The sequence below is a fragment of the Pseudorca crassidens genome, chromosome X (assembly GCF_039906515.1).
Source record: "Pseudorca crassidens isolate mPseCra1 chromosome X, mPseCra1.hap1, whole genome shotgun sequence".
NCBI classification, from domain to species: Eukaryota; Metazoa; Chordata; class Mammalia; order Artiodactyla; family Delphinidae; genus Pseudorca; species Pseudorca crassidens.
Genome location: NC_090317.1, coordinates 124,322,375 through 124,329,905, shown reverse-complemented (window position 1 = coordinate 124,329,905; position 7,531 = coordinate 124,322,375). Strand labels below are relative to the sequence as shown.

The 7,531-nt window shown below is 42.0% G+C and overlaps 1 long non-coding RNA gene across 1 annotated transcript; it reads right to left on the bottom strand.

The window, feature by feature from the left end:
- Positions 1 to 201: 201 nt before the first annotated feature.
- LOC137217218 (uncharacterized) lies at positions 202 to 7,228 on the bottom strand. The gene is made up of 3 exons (XR_010940061.1): positions 7,101 to 7,228; positions 2,658 to 2,790; positions 202 to 471 (listed from the first exon to the last, which is right to left on the bottom strand). It is a non-coding gene; the product is annotated as an uncharacterized lncRNA (long non-coding RNA).
- Between the last annotated feature and the right edge of the window lie 303 nt (positions 7,229 to 7,531).

Below are 7,531 nucleotides of genomic sequence, written 5' to 3'. Positions count from 1 at the left end.
AAGCCCAGGAAGGGCCATCTTGAAGGGACTCCCTAAGCTGCTCTTGCCTCTGCCTGAAGCTGGGACTCTTCCCTGCTTGGATGTTCCTGGGCCCTGGGATAGGGGGGAGGGGTGGCCCCCTCCACACCCAGGTTTGTGGCCCCAGTCAGGCACACGTTCCAAAGGCCAGCGGTGGAGGCCCTCCTTCTGTTACTCCCGGGGCCCACAGGCAGATAGATGATGTTGGTTAGATTGCCTTTCCATAGACCTTAGGTCAGTAACCACACAGATCGACCTCAGAGCACACCAGAATCTTCTGTGCCAGGAAGGCAATTCTTGGCCCTCTCTGTTCCGAGAATCTAGGGGTATCCTGCCTCGTAATTTTCCTGTAAGTACTATCTCCAAGTAATAGTGTTTCAGCTCAGTCCCTGAGCACAAAACCACCTGCTGGGGTTGGAATCTATTTTCTCCTTTTATTCTTCCCCCTTCCACCTGCAGAGGGCAGAAATAAAAATCTATCGTTTTTAAAAGATTCTTCCTTGACTGGACCTAAATACGCCTTGTTTGTATAACAAAAGAACAGGAAAGAAAAAACGCTTGTGCATTTTGAAAAGCCTGATGGAGGAGACAGGAGGAGCCCCAGGGAGAAGGGGCTCAGCCCCGCCCCAGGCCCCCAGCCCCACCTGCGCCTGGAGAGCTGCCAGCTGCCAGCAAGCAGGGCGGACTGTAAAAGGATGGTGACAAGACCATGGAGGGGAGGCCACTGGGAAGATTAGTTCCGCTGAGACAGGATCTAAAGGGAGCACCCTGGAGGCTGCTGCTGTTATCCGCAGGGTGGGTCCCCAAGTCCATTCTAACGAAAGTGGTGGCCGTGGGGCTGCACCCGCCTGGTATGTCCATGTGCATAAACCCCTCACTCATCAAAACAGCGATCTGTGTGCATCTAAAGAAGGCCAGACTTCCAGGATAGCCTCAACAATGCCTTATTTTCAGAACATGATTAGGAATCATCTTCAACTGCCCAATTTCCTGCTTCCTTCTAATCAAGCCTCTTAAAAGACAGCACTGTATTCTGAAGACAGAATGGTAGAAGCACGCAAAATTCCAGGAGAGACAGCGTGATCATTGTTGGGAAGGCTTAATAAATGGAAAGAAAGGGCAGCGGACGGCCTCTGGGCCTGTTTGGCCAGGTGCCAGGGGTCAGGAGTCACTCTGGATGAATGACCGTCTCGCCCAGTTTGTCATAAGATTACATAACAGAAGTAAATTAGAATTTAATACACACCCAGTAGGGACAGAGAGCTGAAGCTGTGTGCACTCTAAACAGAAAAAAGATTCTATGATCCGGAAGTAATATTCTAGCCAAGGATGCAAGATTAAAGAAGTAAGCACACACAATAACGATACATATAAACATGTCCAGAGTCATTTGCTGTTGGCAAGCTCCTAGGGGCTCAACACACAAAGACCCCCTTCTCGAAGGAGAAACTGGGACATTTTTGGTCCTTTATCTTGCAAGGTATCACAGAAGAGCCTACGAAGAAAACCTCAGTAATCCTAGAAATTTGCTACAAATCAGGGGCTGGCCGGCAGCAAAGGGCATTTAGAAATGGCCACTTTCCCTCTTGCATGCTTCCTGATATGTGCTTCCGGATTTGTTCTTTCTCTGAAAGGTGAATTAGATATCACAAGTGCATTTCAAATTTGCTTAGAATGTAAGCTTCCAGAGGCAAAGGTGATTTCATTTTCTCTTGCTGTAACTGTTTCTCATAAAAGGCCTCGGCTCTCTATTTAGTGATTAATCGATGACCATGGATGAAAAGCCAGCACATTTCAAGGAAGTCCATTCTAGATGCTCACACCTCATCATTTATTATTTCATTATTATTATTTTTTTAATTCTGTGCCCTCGGGTCCTAAAATCCTGGCCACTGCAATGGGATCTTGAAGTACTGGGGCTGTGAGCTCTGTCCTGGGTGCAGTCACCTGGAGGAACGCCCTGGGAAGCCGAGAAAACTTGAACTGTGAGTGTGTGTGAGCGGAGCCATCAGAATCAGCTGAGCAAATTTCTCCACAATTCGCCCCACAGCCAGCCTTGCTTTGATGCGGCAGAAGTTCTGGGAAGACACTTAGCCTAACCAGCTCCAGAGATGAGCCCACCTCTTCCCTCTCTTACATCCTTTCAGCTCATAGATCGCTGTCTGTCACCTTTGAGCATTGTCCCTCAGCAGCAGGCTGGATGCTTACCTCAAGTCAGCTTTATTTGTTCCCAAACCTGCTTATGCCAGTCATGCCTGAAACTATAATTCTGTCATTTTTTCCATCTCTATCGAAGTATGATTGACAAATAAATATTATATACATTTAGGTTGCACAATGTGATTTTTTCCCCAAAGCTGTACAACGTGATGATGTCATATATGTATACACTGTAAAATGATGGCCACCCTCCATTAATTAGGACATCCATCATGTCACACAGTTACCTTTTGCGTGTGTAGTGAGAACACTTAAGATCTAATCTCTTAGCACATTTCAAGTATGTAATACTATCATTCTGTACTTTGATGAAAGGTGTTGTGAGTGTGATTATGTTCACACCACACAGAGGAGGACTCTGAAAATGAGGCAAAACGTTCAAAGGTTCAGAAGAGCCGATAATCTAATCACTCACTCACCCTCCTGTGGATTCTGTTGGTCCCGAGGGAGGATTTCGAGAGATGACACAGCAGGGGCTGCTTCTGAGCCCTCGGTGGCTTGGCCACTCTTCCAAGTATCTCTGAGAACCAGGAGAGAGCTCTGTCGCATACCCTGGAACCAGAAGTTGGGAATCAGATTCAGAGCCCCCAATTTCTAAAACTGCATGAAGTAATATCATCTGTTGGACCTTGTAACAGCAGCAATAAAAAAAAGAAACTTCTTTGGCTTACAAATTAGAGAAGAACATTTACGTTTATTAAAGTGACTCAAGCTAATTAATTCATATCTATCACTTGGAAACACACAAAGGGGAAAGGTCTGTGTTTGGATTTAAAATTGCAAAACAGTGAAATATTTCAGATGCCAATGCACAGCTCCAGCAAATCAATATTAGTGAATATTTCAGCAAGATTGAATGATGTTTCTTCAAGAAATTGGCATTAGGGTTTTTTCCCCACATTCAGTATAAAATGTAAAAAGTATATATCAAAGCAATAACTAGTAGAAAATTATTCTGGATTTAATTTTATTTCGCATGTACATGAAATAAATGAAGCGTGATGTGGCAATCCAGTGCTATTTATTGTGGAAAAAGAAAAGTCGACCTTGGTAGAAAGACTCTGGTATTTTAAAATGAGTGTTAAAATATGACTATGTCATAGACATTGTACTTGGGTTTTAACTGCTCCAAGGTTAGCTGCTACATCCTTTCCATTATTAAAGTACCCTTGAAATTAGAAATGGAAATATTCTTTAAGGATGGTCATCTGTTCCTAGGAGGCGATACAGAACTGTTGCTTCCAAAGTGTTTCCTTGTTCTTGGTACCCTGCAGAGTCTTTTAAGAACAAAGAGTTATTCTCAATTCAAGCTGGACTGAGCTGTACCAACTGAACTCCAGCAATATTTCAGACATTCTGTATTCACTGGGGAGGATGGAACAAAATAATGAGGAGATGGGGCCCAGAGACCTTCAGGGAAAGACATTCTCACTGTGCTGTACAGCTTTTTCTTTCTATTTATTTCTCTGTCTTTTGCCATCTCTCCCATCCATTCTTCAGGTCAGCAAATAGACAGTCCTGGAGAATAAGAATATTGTATGTTCACTAGTTAACTTACTTGAGGTTAATTTCCAGGCACTGCAAATCTGACCATTCTGGGGTTTCCATCGAATTTTTTACAGCCTGCTAAGAACAGCTGCCCCTAAGAACTACTGATTCTGCTTTGTTTGACATACCACTTGAAACAGGGCATAACGCACCACATCTTGTTTATATTTAAGCTACTCCATATTGAATGAGACACTTACTCACTTTCAAGTTCTGATTTCTGTCTCTTGCACATGGGTATTTAGGCTTCTGTAGTTCAATTCAAATGCTCCTTCCTGTATGGCATAGCTTAAGGAGGCAGGCACTACAGGCACTGTTATTAGAATATAAAAACATGGCACTGGCTCTCTTTCTGAATGACTGGTTTGAAATTAAGGCAGTTCATTAAATCAACATTTATTATGTGCCCACTATGCATCAGGCGATTAACTGTGCTCTGGGGATCTTTAAAAGGGAGTACCTGGGAGCTGTAGTATCTTACCAAAGATCACATTCTGTGTTTTATGCAAATTCATAATCCACATGGGAAATAGACACCCAAACAAGTAAGAGTATTGGTGACAGTGGCATGAAAAAGGAGCCCACAAAGAGCCTGGGGTGGGGGGGTGGGACACTGGGACTGGGCCTTTGTGGCATTCATACATGAATCTTCTTGTGGACATTGGTTTTCATTTCCTTTTTAAAATTTTTACTTTCATTTTATTTTTTTAAATTGAAGAATATTTGATTTACAGTGTCGAGTTAGTTTCAGGTATACAGCACAGTGATTCAGTTATACATATATATCTATATCTACTCTTTTTCAGATTCCTTTCCCTTACAGGTTATTACAAAATACTGAGTATAGTTCCCTGTGCTATACCGTAGGTCCTTGTTGGTTATCTGTTTTATATATAGGGGTGTGTATATATTAATCCCACCCTCCTAATTTATCCCTCCCCCCCTTCCCCTTTGGTAGCCATAAGTTTGTTTTCTATGTCTGTGGATCTCTTCCTGTTTTGTAAATAAGTTCATCTGTATCTTTTTTTCAGATTCTACACAAAAGTGATATCATATATTTGTCTTTCTCTGTCTTACTTCACACAGTATGATAATCTCTAGGTCCATCCATGTTGCTGTAAATGGCATTATTTCATTCTTTTTTGTGGCTGAGTAATATTCCACTGTATGTATGTACCACATCTAGTTTATCCATTCCTGTGTCGATGGACATTTAGGTTGTTTCCATGTCTTGGCTATTGTAAATAGTGTTGCTATGAATCTAGGGGTGCATGTATCTTTTCAAATTATAGTTTTCTCCAGATATGCCCAGGAGTGGGATTGCTGGATCATATAGTGACTCTATTTTTAGTTTTTTAAGGAACCTCCACACTATTCTCCATAGTGACTGTACCAAGTTTTGATTTCTTTTGGATAATACCTAGGAGTAAAAAAACTGGTCGGGGGTAATTTTAAGAAACTGCCGAACTTTTCTTGGGGCTGTACCGTGTTTCATTCCCCCCAGCACTGTATGTATTCCATTTGCTCTACAATCTCACCAACAGTGGATCTTGCCAGATTTAAAAATTTTACCCATTCTCATGTGTGTAGCAGTACCTCACTGTGGTTTTAATTTACATTTTTCTAATAACTAGTGATAAGTTATATGTTATTATATGATAGATATAATTATAGATTTAATTATATGTATAATATAGATATTATATCTCTGATTATATATTATATGTTAACATATAATATACAGTATATTAGTTATATATTATAGAATATATATTAGTTACATACTATAGAATATATATATTATAGAATATATATTAGCTATATAGTTATCAATATTATATGTTGAAGAACTTTCCACATGTTCATCAGCCATTAGGATACAGAGATTGTAGAACAATCTGTCTCTGCCACTGGATTGTGACACTCTTTAAGTCTGGGACCATTTCTTATTCATCTATGTGTCCTGTTGCTCAGCTAGCAAAGTTCCTTGTACAGAATAGCTTCCTCCACCTCCCCACCCCACAAAAAAACATAATTACTGAATTGAATCAATCACCACTTCAGCCTCGAGAGGCCCCCCTCATGCTTTTCCATCGTGGTATGTAATGCCCCGATGACTTTCATACTTTTGCCAGTATTCTCTGGAGGCTGGGCCCGCCCTGCCCGCCCACAGCAGCAGGCCAGAATTCCCTGAGGGCGAAAGCACCAATGGCCACTCAGCAGCCCTCAACCAGTGCCTGAAGAGATGGTGTTTAAATAGCCCAGCAAGCGTATCCCTTGAGGACACACCTCTGAGGCACATGGTGTCCTATCTACGCTGAGAGTTCCTCGTGGGATGAAGCTCCTGTTACCCACAGTGGGAAGTGGCTTGATCATACACTCCTTATTGGCTTCGCTGCCTCGCCTTCCCTTCTGTGCTCACTTTCCCACTTCCTTATTGGAATTTCCTTGAATCACCTCCCACATACACAACTTTTTCAGGGTCTTTTTATGGGGGAACAAAAACAAAGACAGTAGCCTTCTTTTCCAAATGAAGAAACCAAGGTGCTGAGAAAATAAGTGAAGTACTCAAGGCACAGCTAGTAACTGATGAATCTACATCCTCTGGCACCTAGAAACATGCTCTTTTAGAAGATGGAGTTTGTCCTCATGAGCAATGATAACCATTGAGACATGGAAGAACAGTGCAAGAAGAAGAAGAAATATCTATCTACCTACTTACCTACCTACCTACCTACCTATATCTGAGAGATAGCAAAAGGCTATATAAAATGAAAGGTAAATAAGTGAAATGGTTCACCTACAGCGCTTATTATGTGCCAGGCACTATTTTAACTGCTTTTTGTGTGTTGATTCATTTAACACAATACCCTATAAGGCAGGTGCATTATTACCGTTATCCCGTTCATAGAAAAAGAAAAAAGACACAGAGATCTTAAGGAACTTGCCGAAGGTCACACTTGCCCAGGTCTGACTCCTGGATTTGTGCTCACAGCCATCAAACTACATTGACTTTGGGGAAGTGCCAGAGAAATTCTAGAAGTGACAGATTACTATTCGTTTTTGGCAGCAGTAGTCCTGAAAAGAGAACCTGGGATTATCCTTAATTAAGGACTAATTCTTCCTAGGGCCATAAAAGAACTCATTCCAGTCAGCTAGGATATTTTCAGGGGCAGAAACTAAATACCCAACTAAAAATGACTTAAGCAACAGGGAGTAACTAATAAATCTCACAGAATAAGGGATCTGGAGGCAGGCGGTTCCAAACTTGGTTAATTCAGAATTTAAATGACATCAAAGCACTAGTGACTCACATATTCATTCTTTATGTTCCACCCAATTCCATCTTCTTTGTGATTCTCTTGGTTCTCTATCAGGGTCTTAGGAAGGTTGTCTTGATTCCAAATAGAAAAGTATCATTGGAAAGGGAGGAAGGAAATTTGTCCCAGAATCCCCAGGAAGATATCCCCTTTGGTCCCATTGGACAGGGTTGGGTCATGTGATCCAAGCGCTGGGGAAGCTGAGAAAGTGAGTCTGGCATTCTCTGTCTCCATCACGGAAGGCGGGTTCCGCTGGAAACAAAAAACCGAACAGGGACTGGCGGGAGAAGGCAACCAATCATGATGCCACATCACTTAAATCCCACGTGGAAGCTTTATTTTCATGCTGTGCTGAAATTTGGAAAAGCCAGAACCCAGCTGCTTTGCAAAGACAGTTGTGGAAAACAATTGGACGTAGTGCTCAG